Source organism: Cryptotermes secundus, unplaced genomic scaffold (assembly GCF_002891405.2).
Source record: "Cryptotermes secundus unplaced genomic scaffold, Csec_1.0 scaffold1183, whole genome shotgun sequence".
In the NCBI taxonomy this organism is placed as follows: Eukaryota; Metazoa; Arthropoda; class Insecta; order Blattodea; family Kalotermitidae; genus Cryptotermes; species Cryptotermes secundus.
In genome coordinates, this window is record NW_019719381.1 from 137354 (window position 1) to 161797 (window position 24444).

The 24444-nt window shown below is 43.8% G+C and overlaps 1 protein-coding gene across 1 annotated transcript in view; it reads left to right on the top strand.

Annotated features, from left to right (window-relative positions):
* LOC111866272 (HD domain-containing protein 2) overlaps nucleotides 1–24444 on the top strand; it is a 60574-nt gene that overhangs the window by 30468 nt on the left and 5662 nt on the right. The window lies entirely within an intron of this gene.

Sequence of the window (24444 nt, forward strand, 5' to 3'; positions counted from 1 at the left end):
GTGACGGTGCTTTACGATCAGATAAGTGGCTCAGATTGTCACGTCCTCATTGGAAAGTTACCAGATTCTGCTTCCAACGTCCCCATGCTGGAGAGCTCGCTGAACGCAGAACTTTTCTTCCGTAAGGTTGCCTGCTCGAGATGTGACGTATTGTGCGAGATGTTCTGCACAAAGTGTAACGTTATTTTCCCAATCCGCAGCGAATGAATCAACACGGGGAAGTTTAAAATCGCGATTGTGAACTTAGTACGCAGACAACACGACGTGGCACGTTTCATATACCTAGCTCCCCCCCACCCCCCGCAGAACACTTGGTTTTGCAGCCACTGACTGACCAATAACAAAGATGACACAAAATCAACAACTCCCCCTTCACGATGTTGCTTGCCCGACAGATGTGAAGTGCTTAGTGGTTACGCAACGGCTCACACCGCCAGCAGCGAGAGGACACTCGAAACTTTCATCAGGGTTTTTACACGAAATGAACGCAAAATGGGGAAGTCGTGCTCACTAGTACTTTCCTTTGTTTAATTTCTGTTACGCCTTTGGGTGAGAAGAGTAAGAGGGATGGACGTTAATTTAAGAAGTTTGAATAGCTGCCACAACCGTGCCGTAAAGTAAAATAAAGGTATCCCTGTAACAGGCCGTGGAGGCTCATAGGGTTGTGAGACGTCGAGGCTCCCACATTTTCTAGACTGTCAGCTCACAGATGGCGTCAAGGTTGTCAGCCCTACGCGCCTGCCGCCATTTACCCCAAGAATATTCAAAGAATATTCCTGGTACTCATTTTGTTAAAGGTTGAGTCCACCCCAGGGTCATAGTGCGGCTGGAAGGATTAGGTCAATTGAAAAAATCCAATGACCTCATCGGGACTTCTGGCTTGTAGCATAGTGCCTCAACCAACTACGCTACCGCACCGTAACTGCAGGGAAATTCCTTCGGAAGCGAGGAATGTATAAGCTTGATTACGAAAATGGAGGTAGTTCTTGAGAAGCCGCTAGTTGTGCCGCTACTCAAGAACTTCCCAACATTTTATAGAACTCGAAAGTTCATTACCGTGTTCACAAGAGCCCTCCACTGGTCCCTATCCTGAACCATATGAATTCAGTCCATACCACCACATCCTATCACTCTAAGATACATTTTTATATTATCCACCCACCCACGTCTTGATCTTCCTAGTGGTCTCTTTACTTCTGGCTTACCCACCAGTATCCCATATGTATTAATTTTTTCTCCCATTCGTGTTACATGTCCCGCCCATCTCGACCTGATCATTCTGATTATACTTGGCAAAGTACGGTCATGAAGCTCCTGATTATGCAGTTTTCTCCAACCTCCCCTCACTTCATCTCTCTTCGGCCCAAATATTCTCCTCAGCACCCTGTTCTCAAACACACTCAGTCTGTGTTTCTTTCTTAATGTCAGAGACAAAGTTTCACACTCATACAGAACCAAAGGCAAAAATATAGTTTTGTATATTCTAATTTTTATGTTTTTGGACAGCAGACAAGAAGACAAAAGGTTCTGGACTGAATGGTAGCAAGCATTACCCGAGTTCAATCTCCTCTTAATTTCCTCCTGAATCAGGTTTCGATCTGTTATCGTTGTATCTGAACTGTGCCACATTTTCAGAACATCTCTTTCCTATCTTTATATCATGATTTAGCCCTGCATTTTGGTGACGAGACAGCAGCATATACTTAGTTTGCTCTGTGTTTACTTCTAGACCAACCTCTTTACTTGCGTCAATTAAAGTTTGTGTGTTTTTCTTTATGGTATCTACATTATCACGCAGTAGATTTACGTCATGGCATATACAAACAGCTGATGTGTCAGGTTTAATTTCGGTTCCACCTGGTTCTCGTGGTCCTTTCTAATGGCATATTCTAAAGCAAAGTTGAAAAGCCGTGGCGATAAAGCATCTCCTTGTTTTAGACCATTCTGGACATGAAAATTATCAGAGAGATGTTTACGTATACGGACTTTACTACGGGTTTCATTTAAAGAGAACTAAACACACAGCTTTCTATTTAATGTGTAACGGAGCTAAAGCTGCCGGGGCGTGAATCTGACTCCTTTCCTCGTCTAGTGTCGAGGTTAACAATGTTTGGAACCTCCATGCTCTCATACGTCTTTCTTGAGCGTTGTTTAACGACGATTTATTGTTGAGACTGTGTAGTTAGGGAGGCAGTATGGCTGATGAATTGGAGAGGATTTGGAAGGAAGCGTTCATGGTATGAATGCGGACTTATCCCGGCATTTACCTAGAGGGGCTGAGGAAAGGCACAAAGAACCTGATAGGGCAGTCTGTGTCCGGGCCGAAATTCGAACCCAGCGACTCTCGCATGTAAGTCTAGAGCGTTATTGGTACGCAAGCCTCCTCGGTCTTTAATGGCTTAGTTAGTTAGTTATTGGAGAGGGTGGGTTCCCCATGCACTGAGACCTGTATTCGTCCATTGTGCTTCCCTCTATGATTTCTACCAGTCTCTATATCCTACCGGTACTGGTGCTTACCATCAGTCCCGCCCACCCGGCGAGACCGGCTCTACTAGCTGAGAGGTATCTATATTGCTTCCCCCATCTACCAGAGGTATTAGAGACTGCTGTTGGGCTCAGTGACCTCCTTTGGAGATATGAGGTTCTTTTACGTGCCGTAAAGCTACGACACGGGACGCACGGCCTAAAGTCCCTCCCGGAGGATTTGTTCCCTGAATTTTTCCGCCCTTAAATAATTCGGCGATCTCCGCCGGGTATTTGAACCCGCGTACTACGAGTCATGAGGTGGGAACGTTACCTCTAGACTACGGAGGCCGCTTTCTTTAATGGCTTGCTGCTTAATTAAGCTCACCAGCACTGCGCCAATTTGTACATGAACGAAGGCCACTTCACTGCTTGTTTCCACTTCTGTGCCACGTTACAGTGTTCAAGTTAGTATTACGCGTGCGATTCCGTCAGATTACAGATTTTCAAAATCATCTCTAGACAACCCCCCTCGTCCCCCTTTCCCACAATGGGCAGATGCAGTCTTGATAATAGCTCAAACAAATCCCCGCCTCTGAAACACAAATGACCAGGAAAGATCAATAGTGATCAAGAAGCCTATTTGAGTACACAGCGCGTCAGTAGGAAAATAGACCTTGTTGACACTCACAAAGTGATAAATGAAGGGAAGGTGAGGGTCTAGTCGCGTGTCATGACAGGCTCGTGCTACAGTGGGGAGTGCATCAGCGTGGAAAAACAGCTTATGTGGCGTATCAGTAAGGTTCAAAATTCTTTCTCATGATTCATCAACAGCAAGTTTTATTATATGGTAATAATTTGGGTGATGATATACGAAAATGGGCCGTATAGCGCTAGTGGGATAGGGTTAAAACGATTGGTTGGTGACCACGTGGTAATCGTGTGAAACCGGCTAAGGGTAGCTTTCCCACAGTTCTGTGCACCTTGTACCTTTGTTTTTTTTTCTGTGGATGTTCTGAAATTATGATTAGGAGTGGGTGTGATAAGAAAGGGAATTTGGACAGCTGATTCGGCGCACAATTGCGTCATGAACTGTGGGAAAGCTTTTCACTTCAATTTGTTTCGTTACATAGACCACTCTCTTGCGAGCCGTAGATGTCAAATATCCAGGGTTTTCCATTTATGTCCAGCCATTCCAGCCGCGGTATTTCGTTTAATTATCCGCAGTTTTCAATTTTTATGCTGACACCAGAAGTCGGTGACTTCCGCACCCAGAGATCCACATTTTTGTGGGGGGTGGAAGGCACAGACCCTCTTTCTGTGACACCTTGTACTGTCTTTCATATATACTCTATTTTTAAATATGTCATTACGTCTTTTAACGCTGAGAACATTATTATGCGAGGGTGCAAATGGATGAAGCCGTATGTGACACTGAACGTAACACTTGTGCAACCCCTGATAACTCAAGTTATACGTAAATGAAAGAATAAAGACTGATCTGTCCAAAAATGATGTTTATTTTATTTCCAAAAGCAAAATTGTACATTATTTCAACGATTACCCAAAATATGTAATAGTTTTCCTAATTTTACAGACTTTGAACCTCCTGCCACGCCTAAGCGGCAAGAGATGAATCGGGATATCTTGAGAGTGAAATACATTAATAAATGCGATCATCTCAAATGTACAGTCCGTTTTGGTCCATCGCTTAGGGTTTAGGAGTTATGACCATTTGTTTGTAACATACACGGCTAATTCAATTCCTCTGTTTCGTGGATGACGCAATACTGTCACGTGTGTCCTGGTAACGCGACAAGTAATTAATGGGTTCCGGATTAGATGAATCGATTTATTGGATATTCACCAGGCGGAACTACAGTTAGTCGTAACACAGTCTTACCGTAACTACAGCGCTTCGTAAAGAACTCATATTGCAAATGGGGTCTGACAAAATGATACTGAGACATGTATATGAAAAATCCTTGACAGTCAGATTTCCTGACAGGAGTGAATGGGAAGACGGGTTTCGGCCCGATAGAAAAGGGGGACTGATCTGGTATACAGATGGTTCCAAGATAAATAAGGGCACTGGAGCTGGTGTGTACTGCTATGGAACGAGGCGGAAACTTAGTTTCAGCCTTGGGCAGTACACGACAGTATTCCAGGCAGAATGATATGCCATTAAGGCATGTATTATGGAGAATCTATATAGGAACTACAGAAATAGGAACATCTACATTCTGACAGCCAAGCTGTACTTAAAGCACTTGACAAAAACCAGATCAACTCAAATTTGGTCTGGGATTGCCACCAAACTCTCATGGAACTTGCCAAACATAACAGGGTACAACTGATATGGGTGACGGGGCATGAGGGTATTGCTGGAAACGAAACAGTAGACCAACTGGCCAAGACTGGAGCTGAACATCCATTCACGGGACCTGAACCAGCCTGTGGCATCTCTATAGGAGTTGCCAGACAGGCAGTCAGGGACTGGACAAATGTGAANGATATGCCATTAAGGCATGTATTATGGAGAATCTATATAGGAACTACAGAAATAGGAACATCTACATTCTGACAGCCAAGCTGTACTTAAAGCACTTGACAAAAACCAGATCAACTCAAATTTGGTCTGGGATTGCCACCAAACTCTCATGGAACTTGCCAAACATAACAGGGTACAACTGATATGGGTGACGGGGCATGAGGGTATTGCTGGAAACGAAACAGTAGACCAACTGGCCAAGACTGGAGCTGAACATCCATTCACGGGACCTGAACCAGCCTGTGGCATCTCTATAGGAGTTGCCAGACAGGCAGTCAGGGACTGGACAAATGTGAAACACAAGAAATACTGGGGATCCTTGACTGGACTCAGGCAAGCAAAGGGACTCATACGAGGACCTTCTACTAAATGAGCGAAGGAACTGTTGAAGTTAAACAGGGACCAGCTAGGATGGGTGGTGGGACTACTTACAGGACACTGTCACCTCAAAGGACACCTCTTCAAACTGGGACTAAGTGATAGTCCCACTTGCGAGAGGTGTCAAGAAGAAAATGAAACAGCCACACATATCCTATGCGAATGTGAGGCCTTAGCTTATTTAAGACTACGTCACTTGGGTTAATACTTTATGGAACCAAGTGACTATTTCGATGTCCCCACGTACAAAATCCTGCGCTTCATCCGAAGCGCGGGGTTGCTGAGGGGATAAACAAAAGGGGAAGCACAGTAGACCACCGTAGGTCGCGGTGCAAGGGCCGAGAAGGCCCACCCCTCAGACATTCATTCAACTATGAACCATGATAACACTCTGAAGGTTACTGTAGCTACACCACATAAAATAAAGACTTCAATACTGACTTCTTATGATTTCTGTTTGTCTTCTGTCTTCCCGCCGTATTTTATCCTTTGTTGGTCAGTTCTGTCCCTGAGATAGGTTCTGGTCGAGCCGTATGAAGACCACCTTCAGCAGTGGAGTTATCGCGTTCTTCGCTCTTACTGTGCTTTGGATGTTCGTTGCCATGTGAATAGCCTTTACCTATCTGTTTTAACGGAAACGTTTCTGTATGCGTTACCTAAGAATTGGCGTGTCTCTATGCAATGCAAAAGTGCAGAATGTTGAAGTTTTTGGCAAGGAGAGTTTGTGAGGATATGCCAGTCATATTGGCGGGTGACTTTAACGTCAACGTGAAAGATAATTACGATACCGATATTCATGAAAGATATCTTAGCACTTGACGTTCTTTCGGATCTTTCTCCAGGAACGACTAGATCTGGATGTCTCAGAACCCTATGGACTGCCACGGCCTGTTACAGGGATACCTTTACCTTCTTACCGGATGTTTAATTTATATATATGAACTGTGAGTACCGTCCTCAAAAATGAATCTTAGTGTTTATGAGATGCCGGCAGTAAAGACGCTTCTCCTATGTTACGCGCAGCGATGTGAAAACATGAAAGACTTATTTGCTGAAACGTAAAACATTCTCAGTCTCCGAGTGCATGATGAAACTCGGCGCCATTTGCCCTTGAGCTTAAGGGAGATTTAAGCCTAGGCTTTAAGTTTCCGACGATTATGTGATTCGTTTAAGGCAATAAAATTGGCGATTTGTGTTTTGTCTGCGAGTTTCTGGTCGTTTTGGAACTTAGCCTCCAATTATGACATTTTGCGTATGGGAAGTGGCGAGTCGCATTACGAAATTTCGCCGAACGAACTGTCTACATGGAAGTAACAATTCGAAAGGACGTGGACTGCCTGTGTAGGCCGATTCCTGGCTTGCTTACTGTTGAAGTAGAGAGTACAGATTGGAAGCGGCGATTTTGAGGAGCTGACCAAAAACGGGAGGAATTACATAAAACCGGCGATCTGGCAGCGGATGTTAAAGGAAACTGATGGAATACAAGTAGACGAGGAATATGATTAGAATGGAAAGCCGAGACTACAATGGCCGGAATATTTAGGTAAAGGTAAATTTGTCCTTGTGCTTAACTAATTAAGCCCTACGCCATGAAGGCGTATGGGGCAATTGGATCTGTAGATCCACGTATTATTGACCTCAGCACTAGTTGGAGGTGAGTGGTCGGCTTCACGTCTCGGTCGCTTTACTCCCGGCGAAGGTTTCCGGTATCCAATGGATAGGAGGCTTGGTGAGCCCCAGAACCGGTTTGGACGACATGGAGAGGAGAAAAATATTGCCTCTACCGGGAATCGAACTACGACCGCTCAGCCGTCTAGTTTCTAGCCAGTGGCTCTACCGGCTGAGCTATCCCGGCTCCTCTCTACAGAATGATTTATAAAAGGTGGAAAAGGAGATTCTTTGAGTACCGGAACACATAACTACGTGAAAATAAATAAAAATACAACTATATTACGCTATATTCTAGTGTAGAGACGTTTCTGCGTCATGGTTATTGTCGTTCTCAATCATTTTTGATGATGCATCGTCATCGAATAATGACGTAGGTCATTACATCGTCGTTTGAATGTTACTATACTCTTATTTTCAGCGTACGGCGATAATGAAACTCGCTACTCCGTGGATGTCATTGGATACACGGGATCCCCTCCCCCCACTCCCGTAAGATTGCCTCGGTATAGCGACTGGCTACGGGCTGGACAATCAAGGGGTCGAAATTCGAGTCCCGGTAGGGTCAAGATTTTTCTCTTCTCCACATCGTCCATACTGGCTCTGGAGTCCAGCCAGCCTCCTATCCAATGGGTACCGGAGGCTCTTTCCCTTAGGGTAAAGTGACCGGGGAGTGAAGCTGACCACTCACCTCCAACTAGTACCGAGGTCAAGAAAACGTGGTTCTATACATCCAACCCCCCATACGTCTTCATGGCGTAGTGCTTAATCAACTAAGCACACGGACAACTTGCCTACTCCGTGTTTTATGCACAGCTAGCAATGTTTTAGATTACTGCATGAAGCATATGAGGGTTACGTGCTTAAGTCCGCCTCGTTCCCAGTGCTTTTTTTATGAGGAAGGTAAACTGACAGGGAATGCAACACATGCCTGTAGCTTCAAGAGTAATATTTTGTTCTCGCCAAAATAACAACTTTGTGTTCAGCATTGTGTTCCCGTGACGGCGCGCTCCGATAAACAGGGTGAGACGGACTGACACGCATTTCGTTGATTTATGTGTGTGGATTCTTATTCATGAATGTGCCAGTCTTAGGTTTTGAGATCCCGGCTAATTAAGCATTTTTATTTTTATGCTATGCATCCTGTTTTGTAGATAGATTTTGGGGCTTTTATGCCTTCACACAACACAATTGATTCTGTTGTATTGTAGTAAGCTTTTGAATTGGATATATCAGTAGATCAATCAGTTTATTATGTTTAATGCTAATATGTTTCGGTTGTGGTTGACCATCATCACGTGTGTTCATAATCATAAATATCATATATAATCATAAATATGTTGTTATATATTGCTGAATTTGTAATCAAACTGGATCCATTTTGGTTGTATAGTTAAAAGTTTTTTAAAGAATGTGTTGAAAACATGAAAATTATAAAATTGTAATGTGTGTATACATAAAGACCGCCTCTGTGGTGTCGTGGTCAGAGTTCCTGGCTACAGATCCAGAGGTCCGGGTTCAATTTCCGGCGCCACGAGATTTTCTGAAAATTAGTGAGTCTGGAACGGGGTCCACTCAGCCTCGTGAGGATAATTGAGGAGCTCCGGTCTAGAAAACCGAGATTAACGGGCTTGGGGATCCGTTGCGCTAACCACATGGCACACTCTATCCGCAAAAGTTGGCAGTAACTTGGCCAAGCGGCGGTCGCTCGGTCGGTATAGTTCGCTTACGGACTACAGGCCACGGAGTTTTTTGTTGTGTATAAATAAAACGTATCTATAGATGTAGCATATAAAACGTGAATATATTGTGACATGTTGCGAAATGCGCAACGCGCGGTGACGTCACGAGCGGAGCCGAAGAGAGCCGAGCGAAGGAGGGGGAGGGGAGCGCTGACTCACCCGCCGCGTCACTGCTGGTGGGGGGTCGTTCTCCTTAGCGCAACATGTCACAATATTATAAGGTAATACGGTGATGTGTTTACGTTTGTGTGGATTTACATATTATACGTATATAGTTGGTATGTTAGTGTGACTGCAGTATGGTTGGAATATCTTCGTGTTTTCTTGCATGTCCTCCTCATGTACTTGTATATACGCAGACGCTGCGGAAATGTTGATGTGTAGTACCGGGAAGTTACGCAGTACAGTAAACCCTCGCTAGTCTGGATTAATTAGTGGGGAAGGTCATCCGGATTAATGGAGCAAACGGTACTCCCAAGAGGCAAAAAGAACCCTTAGAACACAGGTAAATGTATCATTTAATAATAAGGATAGTGCTGATGAAAATAAATAAAAAAATATCACTGCAGCAATTGCTTCCTCTGTCTAAGCTGAAATCCAATGTCTCCTTCATCCAGCTCAAGCCAATCTTGGGTATTTTCTCTACGTGGTTTCAGTCTCTCCAACTGCCCTCGACATAGTCTGAAAGGCCTCTTGATCCTAAGTATCTACTCAACTTCGAACAGAATCTCTCATTTTTCTCCTTTCGATCCGGCTTAACTGTACTCGGTTTATCGAAGGTTTACTGTACTTTGACATGGCCGTTCTGAGTCACTGTGTGTAGATTCGTGGGGCTCTGTGAATATGGATATTTAATGTATTGGAGGTGTGTTGCACCGTGGTTGCTTTTCTTGAACGGGAATTTTTGTTTGTTTGTAGCGCGTTTCCCGATGTAACCTGCTTCTCTTGATACAGCTCGCGTGTCTCTTTCAGGACACTATCCGGCTTATTGCAGCAGTTAGTCTGTGGTCATGGGTAGATTCCAAGTCATGTATACTTCAATTTCTTGTTCTGAAGAGTAGATTTAGGTGTGCATGACCCTCGTGAAACTGGCCAAACCTAACAGAGTGCAACTGATATGGATGCCAGGCCACGAGGGTGTTGTTGGTAATGAAAATGCCCGAAAAACTAGCAAAATTAGGACCCCAATGTCCTTTTATAGGACATGAACCGGTTTGCGGCATCTCAATAGGAGCTGCCAAGAAAGCTGTGAATCCTTAATAGGACTCATACAAGGACACTCTGCCAGAAGAACCGAGGAACTGTTAAGATAAATCAGAAACCAGCTACGATGGATGGTAGAAATACTTACAGTACATTGTCACCTAAAAGGACACCTTTTCAAGATGGGATTGAGAGCCCTATTTGCGAACGGTATCTAGAAAGAGACTAATCGTCCCCACAAATCGTACGCGAATGTGAGGCTTAAGATTGCGTCACTGGGGCCACTGTTTCATGTAACCAGACGACTGTGATGACGTCCCTGTAAGCAGAATCCTTCACTTCGTTCGAGGCGTAGGATTTTTGAAGGGTTAAAATAGGAGAGTATGAACAGTAGATCACAAAAGGTCTCTGCGCAAGGCCCACACCTTATGTACATGTATTGTGGCATGTAGACTCGTTGGTAGGCATCGACTGTGAAATAAGCAACTATACAACAGCCGTTCCTAAGTAATGGCTCTGCATTCAACGGCCATTACTAGGCAGCTTTCCCTAAACAGGAACAGAGGACCGGTCTTTTCTGTGCGGTCCGTGCAGAGATGTTATAAGCAGGAAAAATGAGAAGTTGCAGTTAGTGGAGATAATTGGCTAGTGAGATAGAGGGCTACTGCGGTTCAGTTATTGGTAGCTGAGGGCGGAGACAGTTCGGGAAACCAGAAGAAGGGAAAGCCGCTACCAAGCAACAGCTAGTGAAGACATGACTGTGGACACTAGTGTGCGTGTAATAGTGAGCTGTAAAGTGTAGTCACGCGATGTATCAGAGAGTCCAATAAATGCAGTAAGTAAAGTAAAAAAAAAAGTAAAGCTATTCCTGTACCAGGCCGTGAAGGTCCATAGGGTTGAGAGACGTTGAGGGTCCCACATTATCTAGACAGTCGGCTCAAAGATGGCGGTGAGGTTGTCAGCCTTACGCGCCGGCCGCGCTTTACTCCCCAGGAAAATTATTTAATTAATTCCTGGTACTTACTTCTGTTAGAGGCTGAGTAAACCCCAGGGCCTAGTGCGGCTGGAAAGATTAGCTCAACTGAAAAAAATCCAATTACCTCATCGTGATTTGAACCCGCGACCTTCCGGCTTGTAGCGTAGCACCTCAACCACTACGCTACCGCGTGTCCCCCAAATAAATGCAGTTGTCAATCCAAAACCCGTCTATAATCTCACTCTATCACGTGACATGTATATATGTTGTGTTGTTTATTACCCACGCTGTCAATATTTCAGATAATATGGTGCCGAATGAGAGGTTGTTAGGTGAATAATGAATTTGAAATGGTTGTGACTTCACCGAAGTACTATCCCAGCATTTGCTAGCAGGGACTGAGAAGAAGGTCACGAAAATCCTTAGTCAATATAGCCGGGGTCTTGGCCGAGATTCCAACTAAGTATCTCCCGAATACAAGTCTAGAGTGTTATCGCTACGACAGCTTAGTTGGTATGTTGTTATTATTATTATTATTATTATTATTATTATTATTACTATTATGGTTGTTGCTTCGGCTTTATGTCCATTTGAAAAGCTGCAGAGAACATGCCCGTGTCTTGCCTACAGCAGCCCCTCCATCACTACAACTAGGGCTGCTTTACTGAAAATCGGAAACCCCAATTAGTCATCAGGGATTGTGTGGTGGTGGGGGTCCGCAGCGTGCCACCGGGTGACCCCCCACTTCCCAAACAGGCTGTAAAGTCTCCGTGAGGCACCAACGTGAGGAACAATGGCCAACCTCATGGTGAAGGGGGTGGGATGTGGGCGAGTAGGAATATGAGGAAGAGAAGGGATGGCTGGAGGAAATGAACGTGGAATGAGCAGAAGATTCTGAGAAGAAAGTCGAAAATTACGCATGAGGTCACAATATATTCCCCATAAACGCTGGTACCACGTAACAAACTACCCGAAGACAGAGACAGTGTGTTTCTTTGAAGCGTTGACACCCACCTGCCAGACTACACGGTGTCATAATCCAGTTGATCAAATGTTAACAATACTTACTGTTTCAGTACGATAAGCCCTACGCCATCTTGCATATTAATTGAGTCGTCACGTTGATTAAGTAGTTGGTTAGGAAGTTATCTGGTCCGAGATAGGTGTAAGTTAGTTGATTAGTTGGTTAGCGAGTTATTTTTTTTTCTGTGGCGCTACAGCCCCAATTTGGGCCTAGGCCTACCTCCATGAAACTCTCCGTTTCACTTCGGTTTACTAGATCTTACACATGCGGTAGGACTCCTTGGGCGAGTGATCAGCTCGTCGCAAGGACTCTACCTGTAGACAAACAGAAAAACGCACACAAACACCCATGCCCTGAGTGGGATTCGAACCCGCGATCCCGGCTTCCGAGCGAGTGAAGACAGTGCATGCCTTAGACCGCTCGGCTACCGTGACCGGCTAGCGAGTTATTTGGTTAGATAAATTATAGTCTAAGTTATATAGCTATTTGGTACGTTAGTTGGTTTGTTATATATGATAGTAGATTTGTTTTCTTGTATTCGGGGCACGCGGTAGCGTAGTTGGTTGAGGCACTATGCTACAAGCCGGAAGGTCGCGGTTTCAAGTCCCGATGAGGTCATTGGATTTTTTTGAATTGACCTAATCCTTCAGCCATACTATGGCCCTGGGGGCGACTCAGCCTCTAACAGAAATGAGTACCAGGAATTAATTAAATCATTTTCCTGCGGAGTAAAGCGCGGCCGGCGCGTAAAGGCGCGTCCACATTACTCGTGTTCGTGCGTCAGAAGCTTACTGCTGCCGGAAAATCAGGATCTGGAGCTGACAAAGTGGACGCCCAAACTGGTTTGCATACAAAGCCCTCGCATTTCTTCACAACAGATATCAGCTCCAGATCCTGATTTTCCGGCAGCAGTAAGCTTCTGACGGTAGGCCGCGCCATAACTCAAGCGGTTAGTCGCTGGCTTCCCATCACGGCGGCCCGGGTTCGATGCCGGGCCTGGTCAAGTGGGATTTGTGGTGGACAAAGTGGCGCTGGGGCAGGTTTTCTCCGAGTACTTCGGTTTCCCCTGCCAATTTCCATTTCACCAATTGCTCCACAGTCACCCTCACCTATCATCTGGGGCTGGTACAATAGGCCAGAAATGGCCGCAGTACAAGGGACTTAGCCCTACCCCACTAGCAATAAAAAAAGCTTCTGACGCACGAACACGAGTAATGTGGACGGGCCTTAAGGCTGACAACCTTACCGCCATCTTTGAGCCGATTGTCTAGATAATGTGGGACCCTGAACGTCTCACAACCCTATGGGCCTTCACGGCCTGGTACAGGGATACCTTTACTTCTTTTTTACCTTTTGTATTCATGTATAATTTTGGACTGAATTTCGTAAAATTTCTGTACTGACTTCTGTCACAATCAGCTGCTTAAGCATAATCGGAGGACATAGCAGCTTGACTTTTCTATTATAAAATGGACAGCAGAGGTGCAAAGCTCAAATTTTTTCCCAAGAGCGTGTCACCGTTGAGTACAACGAAGTGTGGAAGCAGACAAAAATGTTCGGGTTGGATACAGTGAACTGTAGAATTCAAAGGCTGCAACAACAAAACGTTCATGGGGATACATGTACACGTGACCGAGATGACGCAATCCTGTGGGCTATTGTTGGTCACGTGACTAGATAGAATGGAACGAACAACGGTAATACCAAAGTATGTACAGAGAGACGACCATAATTATAATTTGAAGTTTGTTACACTTCACATGTTGAGGGAAACGTCTGCAACCAGCAAATGACGAGCTTACGTCACTGTAATTGGTTCGATAATTCGACGGAAGAAATTATTTCCATCAAGCCATTACAAGATTTAAACCTTGAATCACACCAATAATCTAGGCTATGTTAACTCAGTAATCAGTTGGAACGGAAAGCTGTAAGTACATTCTAAACGGTTCTGACGGTGGTGTATAACACTCAGGATTACTGAGGTTTCGGGCTTTGTCCATCGTCCGGTATTCTAAAAACTATACAATACAATGTTTCGGAAACGATCTGTTTCCGTCCTCAGGTGAGAAGGGGGGAGACATGTATTCTGTTGAGTTCGTTAGAAAGAGTAACCTCAATCACTCAATATGACTACATCTATACAAATATAATGTATAAAGTATAAAATACAAGTATAAATACCTGAGACCAGGCTTGTCAGATGGCGATAACAGGAAATATATACAATAAAAATTATGATAAAACATAGACAGGCCTGAAACCAAGAAACTGAGGTGATAATTTTATGCAACAAACCGAATCCATGAAGTTTATTGGCTACTAGATTCGTTGCAACAAATCGTCACGTCAATTTCTGTCTTAGTTTCGAGTTACACGTTTTAAGAGAATTTTTATCATGCAAAATGTTAGGACCATATCCTAAGTGACGTTCTTTGAAGAACCCTAGGGAAACACAGAAGTTCTTGTTACCGCCCAGTTTCTTGAAACTTAGAGAAAAACGATTTTTTTATATCGCCTGATTTCATGATCTCTATAAAAAAACAAAAGTTAATGATATCACCTGATTTCGTGAACCCCAGAGAAGAACGAAAATCCACGTTATCGCTCATTTAGGTGTACGCCGTCCCTGCGTGGAAATAGGACTTAGCCCGCGAGACACGCTTCCACATGAGGTTGAGGGATTTCGAAAACTGAAGACTGCTGCGTGCTTGCTGCAACATGCAGGGCAAACACTGGGCAGACACGTGGCTTACACGGGTCAGCCACGTGGCGCCTGCGTATGCGTCATAGAAATAAACTTAATGAAACATGACAGTACGCCCGAACCAACTGCACAAACCACTCTTATGCATTTTCCTTAATAACATTTTGCTTTTTAGTATTAGTCTACAAACCTAATTCCTTTTCACGTCCCCTCGTACAGTGATTCGTCATAACTATTGTTTAAATCCCTTGTGACACAAAACTGTCACAAGTATCCTGAGGAGAGGTTTGACGAACTCGTGGGATCGTTGTTATGAATTATATCGCTCAATTCAGAACAGTTTATCTTCCCATGTTCTGCCTTAGAACCCAAGAAGTGGCTGCAAACACATCTCACGTACTCTTATTTTTAGGGGTCCATCACCTCTGTAGGTGATTACAAATTAATAAAAGTTAGTCGGACGTTTTGGAGACGATTGACATTTCCCTTCTGGGCCGCTAAAATGCGTTCCGGTACTTGCCTGAAAATACTGCCTAAAGACAAAGTTGCCCCTATGCTTAAACACTACTCCATGAAGACGTATGGGGAAGGTGGATGTATACAGACACGTTTTTTGACTTCCGCAGTAGTTGGAGGTGAGTGGTCAGCTCCACGCTATGGCCGATTTACCCCCAGATATGAGGCTAATGGGCCCCAGAACCGTTCTGGACGACATGGAGAAGAGAAAATTCTTGCTGTCACCCGGTTTCGAACTCCAATCCAGTCGCTATACCGACTGCGCTCTTCTGGCTCCCTGAAGATACCACCCACGCAGTTATTTTCAGGGGAATTGTCTCCATAAATTACTTAAATATAATCAAAATCGTTTGAGACGTTCTCGATAAAATCACCATTTTGTGTTATGAGTCTATATGGAGGACTCATATTTTTGGAGCTTAAATTTTCATATTCACCTGACAATGGCCCATGATGGAGAAACTGTTTTCAGTACGGAATATAGGCCTAAATAGAATCTCTCCAAGAGTGCGTGGAGAGAGAACCTTCTAGAGAAGCTAGTGTTTTTTCTTTTTCACTGGCTCTGAAGCCCCCTTGGGCCCTGGTCTCTGATTTTCAGTTTCATGATCATTTTACAGTCGGTATGACTCCTTGTACGAGTGATCAGTTCGTCGCAAGGCCTCTACCTAAACACAGGACAACACAAACACAGAATAACACATACAGACACCAAACATCCATGTGTGGGATTCGAACCCACGATCGCGGTTTCCGAGCGAGCGAAGGCAGTACATACCTTAGACCGCTCGGCTACCGTGACCGACAGAAAAGCTAATAATGCCTCAATTAATAAAGAATTTGTACGCTGTGTATTAGACTCTGAGACTCCTCACATCAGGATTATAAGCTGAGCCAGTTAAATCAGCTCCACCCCCCCCCCCCCCGCCCTCCCCAAAAACAAACCTTCCTGGTTTTGGTTTTTCTGCANCCCCCGTCCTACAGAAAAAACGAATTCCTTGGTTTTAGTCTTCAAGCGAAGTATATCGACCGAGCGACCGCCGTTTGTCGGCGAAGTTAGTGCCAAAATTTAGCGGATAGAGGGTATCGCGTGGTCAGCGCAACGAATCCCCACGGCCGTTAATTTCGGTTTTCTAGACCGGCCCCGCCCTACAGAGCCATTTTAATGTTAGCTTAGTTTCCCGTCCGCGCCTGTGTCCCCATAAGGAGTATATTTCCTTGAAGTTTTCCTCCCAAAATTTGTATATCTATCTCATCTTATACGTGCGACATGTCGCTCCTGCCATTCTCTGTGGTATGATCACCCCAGTATTTTTTTTTGAAGTGTTTAAATTACGAAGCTCCTTTCGTATGTGTTTCGCCCTCATGCTGAAATATTGACCTTGGCACTTTGTTCTGAAAATGCTTGCCGCCTACCTCTGGCTAGTCACCCTATTGCCTTATTGTTCGATCCTGAGTACTTTCCTCCGAAACGTCGGTAGACTGTGTTATTTTCTAAGATAGTCCTTTTCAAAGCCACTGTTGTGGGAACTTCAAATCAACACTCTCAGTTCAAACATTCCATAGGTTGAAATACCAAGTTTCACACCCACGCAAGAAATTTGCACTATTATGAAATAAAAACAAAGGTACATTTGTCAACTTACTTAACAACGCACCACGCCATGAAGACATATGAGGGAGTGGATGTATAGCTCTACCATTTTTAACCTCAACAGTAGGTGGAGATGAGGTCAGCTTCACGCTCCTGCTCCTTTATCCTTAGGCAGACGGCCACCGCTAACAACTGTGTAGGCTGGGAGGGTCTGGAAACTGGAGGAAAGATAAGACTTTGTCCCCCGACAAGAACCGAACTCTGAATTTTTCTGTTCTGCAGCCCTTAGCTTAGTCACTATATTAAGTTTCATTTTTAATGACCTACCATTAAATTTCATTAAACTCGTCATTTTGGGTTTTAACTAGGAGGTTTGCCCTCGATGAGGAAGGTTGAGTTGGTACGCGGTTTTCAGATTTTCGTAATCCCCGCTCTAAAGATCCGTAACTGTTGATGCGTTAGACAAGCACTGTCCAAGGTGTATCGGTTCTGCCTTCGTCTCCCGGCGACTGCCCTGCTGTGCAGGTGCTGACTGACACAGTTTCAAGTCCTGAATATTTTTGTCACCTTGTAACATGCAGTCAGCAGAACTTCAGAAACATGTTTCAGGGTGCATCATCATGATGTAGTGACCGTTCTTCCTGTACACTGAAGATGGAGGCAGTAGATTGCTCCGAAATATTTTACCTGTGTGCCAGACTGCACTGCGTCACATACCACGGGACCGCAGTATGAATTTGTTGCTGGTACATGTTGCCCTATGTTGGGCATCAGTCTTTCCAGTTTCTGTCGGTCTGCCAAGCGGAAACCAGCATAGTAGGATTACTTCACCGTGCCACATGAAGAAGGAAACAGAATCAATTTCCGAAACATGATCTGAAGTAACTGCAACAAATAGACAGTCTAACATATCTCTAAATTCCTTCAATCCGTAAGAAAATAAACATAATTATGAAGAGCCTTACCGTCTGAGATGTGACACCATGCAGTGCGGTCGAAATTTATCCATGTTTCCGAGAAATGTACTTCCTTCGTCTTCATCGCCGGAGAGTAAGCGAAGCGACGAAGTATATTCTCCGAAACGTCGACAAACTTCCATCAGACTACGGACAGCCCCCGCCGTTGGAACTTCGAAAGTCACGATGCGAACTGTGCCGTTCGATAATCCCAGGGGACCCATTTTCACAAATTTTGCTTGTAAAATGGCATTCCTCTCATTGTGCGAATGGCGTGATTTAGTGGAGTACTGTGTCGGGTTCCATACAAGGCGAGCGACTTTTAGCTTCTCAAAAAACGCCTGTGCTCCATGGCGGTAATTATGGTGGTTTACAGGTTTTTCTTTCAATTCTCGTCTTGCGGAACTGTGGAGGGGGGGTTATGTTGTATTGCCTCGTTCCAGAAGCAGATAGACAGAGAGACAGAACACTTCCATTTTTCTTGCGATTTTATTTCGTCTCCAGATCCCATCTCCATACTCATGCGCCTGGCCGAACAGGCGCCCGTCCCCCCACGGAGCTGAATTTGAGCCCTTATTGGTGTAGGGGTGAGCAGTGAAGGGAGGTTATCTTTGATGGTGACTTTAACCAACCGGTATAAAATACGAGCAACTTTTATGACCAGTGCTTTGAGTTGGAGACGCAGGAACGCGACGGTAACTAGAAGCATCGGCCTACACGGTATAGGGACAGCAGTGGGGATGTGGCCGAGTGTGAAAGACGGAACTCACTTCGTAGGTTTGAAGGGAACAATGGAGGAATCGATCGATTGTGTGTCAGTGGAGGAGTGAATTATCGAACAAGTGAGCTAGAGTCTGAACGAGAGTCTGAGTGAGTGACTCAATGAGTGAACGAGTTTCCAGCAGAGTGCGTGACTACCCGAAATTGACTGGTCAAACGAGTGGGTTCTGTGACGTTTGTGTGGTTCGACGAGTGACTGATTATAGGAGTGACAGATTAATTTTATAGGATTTGAGGTCCTCGCTACAGTGCTTATGAGCAGTCGTATCTTCTTGGATATAACGCCGTCCAGTCCGTTGAAAATCAGCCGACGTTTCGGAGGAACATGCCGCCTCCGTCTTCAGGGTTCTAAGAATAAGTAAAGTGAGAGAGTGAAATGAGCCACCTGATTCGACGCTGGTTTCTTGCTTGGGTTATTCTTCGAACCCTGAAGATGGAGGCGGCATATTCCTCCGAAACGTCGGTTGTCTTCCAGCGGACTAGACGACATTATATGCCAGAAGATATAGGTTAACCGTACCCACTATGAGAATGAGAGTGCGTCATTGTCAGATAGTGACGTAGATATTTACGTCATCATTAGAAAACTGCTAGGTTATATTTCAAAATACTTCCATATTCATACGCTGGTGGGGAAATCAGAAGCTGTTCCTCAGGACTTCTCTTCTGTGAGTTTGCTTGCACAAGGTCTAACGCTCCTTCCTTTGTAAGAGTAGATGGATCTGTATGGCGTTCACTGGTAGATGATTAATGAACGATGAATTAGAAAGGATACAGATTGAAAGTGGCGTGGTATAATAGAGATTCATTATTAATTCATTCATACACCAATGGCACTACAACCTTTTGTTGGGCCCTGGCCTCTTCTTCGGTTTCATATTTTTTTTGTTTACGCAGACGGTAGGACTCCTTGGACGGGGGATCAGCCCGTCGAAATGCCGCTACCTACACACAGGACAACGCACACACAGGCATCCATGTCTCGAGTGGGATTCGAACGCATGATCCCAGTGTCTGAGAGGGCGAAGACAGTTCATGCCTTAGCTATGATCGACGTTGTAATAGAGATACTATTCCGAAAATTACACGGATGTGTTGAGGAAAACCACGAAAATAACTCATCCAGTGTCTCGAGCGAGACAGCGTTACACAAACCTGTAACTGATAATGACAGGTAGCTTTACCTTACTAGGCCTCTACCTCTTCCTTTTCCAAATCCATTTCAATTCATCGTTCCATTTGACGCTATAAAGACGGTAGAAAGTTTTATCAGGTAACTACCGCGGAATAAATAACTTTACAGCTGCCGTTACTAGATAGAGGCCCCTAAACAGGAACAGAGGAAAGGTGTTTTCTTTGCGGTCCGTGCCGAAATATTATAAGCAGAACAAGTCAGTAAATCAATGAGTGAGATAGTTAGAGAACCACCGCCGTTAAGTCGTTGTGAGCCGTTGCTGCTAGCTGAGGCCAGGCACAGTTCGGGAATCCAGAGTAATGGGAACGTCCGCCGTTGGAAGCCGCTACCAAGCAACGGCTATTAAGGACGTGGCTATGGACACTATTGTGTGTGTGTGTGTAATAGTGAACTGTAAAGTATAGTCACACGCTGTATCAAAGAGTTCAGTAAATCCGGCCATCAATCCAAACCCCTTGTATAGTCACTAAATCACGTGACAATTACAATGTCCGCCTATAACGAGAGATGCCCCACAGCGCGCGTATTGTGAGAAATCAGGATTTCGGAGTGCCTCTCAAGGGCTATAAGTGTAGCACTGGATTGAAGGAAGGGCTGTATGTGGGAAACTTAGCTAGAGATGGGAACTGCCAATTTTCAGGGGATATCTCTTGAAAACCACGAAACTTGATCGGACTGTGCAAGCAGCGGTCTGGTAGGGTTCAGAAGCACTGAGTATTAATTTCCACATGTAGATGCAAGTGACAGCGCTTTCGGCTGATAAATAGCCCCGGTCTCCATCAATTAAACACACAGATTTGTCATCTGTCGGTCTCCAGGCAGTACGAAAAGAAAATCGCTCGTCAGTTGCCCTTCAGCATTCGTCACGGTTTGAACTTTTGAACGCTGTGAGTTGTAACAGTTCAGTATACACTGTTTTATCTTTGGTCGTGGCAATTTGTTACTGTCCAACATATAATCGTGTGACGTCATTTTCCTTATGCTTGAAACAATCAGCCACGACTGTGTAGTTTATGAATATGATCATTATACACGTTTCAGTGTTCTGTACTCCAGTTGCTTGGGAACCAATGGGCAGCGAGTAATTAATAAATTCTTACAAAAATGACCCTTAACTTCTCTTGGTCAAAAATGACAGCTTCCCTGTATCTGAGTTAGGAGACCGCCTAGGTTTGCAATCTGTTTTATTTTTTATGTATAAATAAAATTTTGCTCTTAACCCCGGTAGTAATGCACAGAACTCCTAAATCATTGTACAGTATACATAGAAATGTAATTTTTAGTGCATTGTTCAAGGGCCCACACTTTCACTACGTCCACACATCGGGTCTAGGTTTCAGGAAGATACACGCTGTATTGTACCGGCAAGTAAAATTCCACCCTTATCACCAATATTAATGTATTATATTTCAGCATCCCCCTGTATTGAGGCATAATCCTTATTATTAGAGTACACGTCAATAATGCAACAACTAGTCGTGAGATTGAACTAAACATTGACGTGCATGAAAGGATCACGGTGAACAAGTGCAGTGCAGTGGTCGCTCCAAAAAGATAAATCACCTGATGATGGCCCATACGAGGCCGAAACATGTCGTAGAGAACCAGAAAAATTCATGTAAAATTAGAGACATTTAAGAAAATTTTGGTAATCACTTTTAGTGTCCTCTTGACATTGTAACGATTTTAACATAATAAAGTATTAAAATACATTTTTAGTGAGTGACATATTCTTGATGTCCTATATATTGTTGCATAATTGACGTGTACTCTAATAAGGATAATATTAATGTAATTTTACATCTTCACTGTTTGTATCCTGTTGTGTATCATGATCAGTGGTATTTTGCCGTCAACACACCAATAAAAATAAAAACCAATCTAATTGCTCACATTGCTTTTATCTGATAGTTGCTACGTGTTTCGGTTCACACATGGGACCATCTTCAGGCGGTCTCTTGCTACTGAACTGTCCTGATTAGTATCCATATTAGTACTACTCACCACAATCACATACAACTGTAGCGAAGTTGCAAGAATTTTTGTAGTTCTAAAATTTTTCAGAATTTAAAATATTAATTTTAACACTTGAAAGGATTCTGACGATGGTGTATACTGTACTTATTTTGGCTTATTTTGGACTTCATCCATCGTCTAATATGTAAAAGACAAAAGACCACGACGTTTCGGAGACTGGATCTGTCTCCGTCTTCAGGTGGGTAGGGAAGGATAAACCACTCTCCGAAACGTCGTGTTTTTTTTTTGTCTTTTACATACTAGACGATGGATGAAGTCCAAAATAAGCCAAAAGAAGTACATGAATTTTAACGTTATTTAAGATTCCCTTGTCATTGAATGTAAAATTCTATGTTGTTTTTGTGTTCTTGTCTCGCATTGTAGGTTTACCTTCGCCCGGAGTTCGCTGTTATACTATATAGTATAGAAGCTATTCGCGTTAATGCTATTAGTTTTTAGTTTTTTCGCACTTGTCTTCTTGAACTTGTCTCCGTGATTCTTTTTTCTTAGGGTGTACTGTGTCTTCCTTCCGTGTGGGCATTTATGTCATATCTGTTCCTGGTTACAATGTAGACTGGCTGGTGTTTGTGTTATAGTGGGCATCTCGCTGAAACGTAACACCTTTTCTAGAATATATTAGATGAACACCTCATACGCACCATAGAAACAACCCCGTAAGTCTATTCTGAGCCCCCCTCCCCAAAATAAAAAAAAACCTAAATGTAATTTAGAGTCATTTAACTTGGATTTTCGACGAAGGCTATACAAGGAAAATGAGCCGATATTACAATATCTTTAAGTCCAAAGTTATGTAAAAATCTCACTAAACAATAAACATATAACTACATGCACGTCAGAATATTTTATTATACTTATTATGCTTATATTTGTAATTGTATTTAGACCAGCGCTGCCATTCTTGTAAAATGCACTAGGATCGGACATAATTCATTGTTAATTTAGCTGTATACATTTTTATACGGGGACACGCGGTAGCGTAGTTGGTTGAGGCATTATTCTACAAGCCGGAAGGTCGCGGATTCAAGTCCCGGTGAGGTCATTGAATTCCGGCCGCACTGTGGCCCTGGGGTCGACTCAGCCTCTAACAGAACTGAGTACCAGGAATTAATTAAATAATTTTCCTGGGGAGTAAAGCGCGGCCGGCGCGTAAGGCTGACAACCTTACCGACATCTATGAGCCGACTGTCTAGATAATATGGGACCCTCAACATCTCACAACACTATGGACCTTCACGGTCTGTTACAGGGATAGCTTTACTTTACTTTACTTACATTTTTATACGTCTCCATATTGAAAAACCTAGTATTTAGAATAATCAAATAACGGAGGATGACATTGGCAGGGCATGTGGCACGTATAAGGAGGAAGAATAATGCCTAGAGGATTTTGGTGCGAAAAGTAGAAAGATAGAGACCACTAGGAAGACCTAGACGTAGGTGGAAGGATAAGATTAAAATTGATTAATCTGGTTTAGGGTAGGGACCAGTGGAGGGCTTTTGTTAACACTGTAATGAACGTATAAAATGTTGGGAAATTTTTTACTAGCTCAGCAACTGATGGCTTCTCAAGAAGGACTAATCTCCGTGGAGTTAGTTAAGTATAAACATATGTATTTGGTTGATTTGTCTACGTCACATGATGTAGAATGCTACTATTGAAAAATATTCCATTTAAAGGAAATGAGAACCAGAAGGTGTTCAAATGGAAGTTTGTGCAACGGTTTATGTTAAAGACTTAAAAATCCGATTTCAGAATGAAAAGATTGCATATTATATTTGTCTTGTCGCCTTTAATTTGTTGAGTCGCGTCCGTATGCACACATCCCTACTGCGTTTGTGCCTGTCGCACAGCCCCCTCCCCCTCTACGTACAGGCCCACACTACAACAATAATTCTAATCTTGTAATTTTCTTGATATTGCATAACATCACACTGCATACTACATTGACTTCATTTAGAAACACTGTAAACACGAAAACACGGATCTCAGTAGCGCGGAAGACACAGCAGTTGCCCCGAATTTTAACGCACTGGAAGATGGCCGTGTAGGGCGAGACATGTAGCGCAGTGACGCGGTTAAGAAAAAGGATTTAATTTCAAATCCTGATATTGTTGCACGGTGGAATTGTCGGTGGTCAAGCTTACTATCGTTCAAGTGACTAAGCTGCCGTTGTAGCATAAGATACGTAAGATAGGCATGATGTGCTTTGCAAAGCCTGTACTGGCAGAGGATTTGTATATAGTGCACAAGGAAGAATTTTCAGTAGTATGCTATATGTGCGATACGTACGCCTGACGAAAGGCGAAGCATATTCGTAACAGACGAACCCACCCTCTCGTCAGAGAGGATGTGACATAAGGACTATGACCGCAAGGGTTCAGTCTATAAAAAAACTCTGGTCGTGAGTCTCAAGGGGCTTGGCGCCAAGACGAAATGATTGGCGGTAACCATCCAGTCATAACGTAACTTTGACTTTGGCTTTAATTTTGGAGGACGGTAAAACAAACTGAAAATAAGCGGCCTCCGTAGTCTAGAGGTAACGTTCCCACCTCATGACTCGTAGTACGCGGGTTCAAATACCCGGCGGAGGTCGTCGAATTTTTAAGGGCGGAAAAATTCAGGGAACAAGTCTTCCGGGAGGGACTTTAAGCCGTGG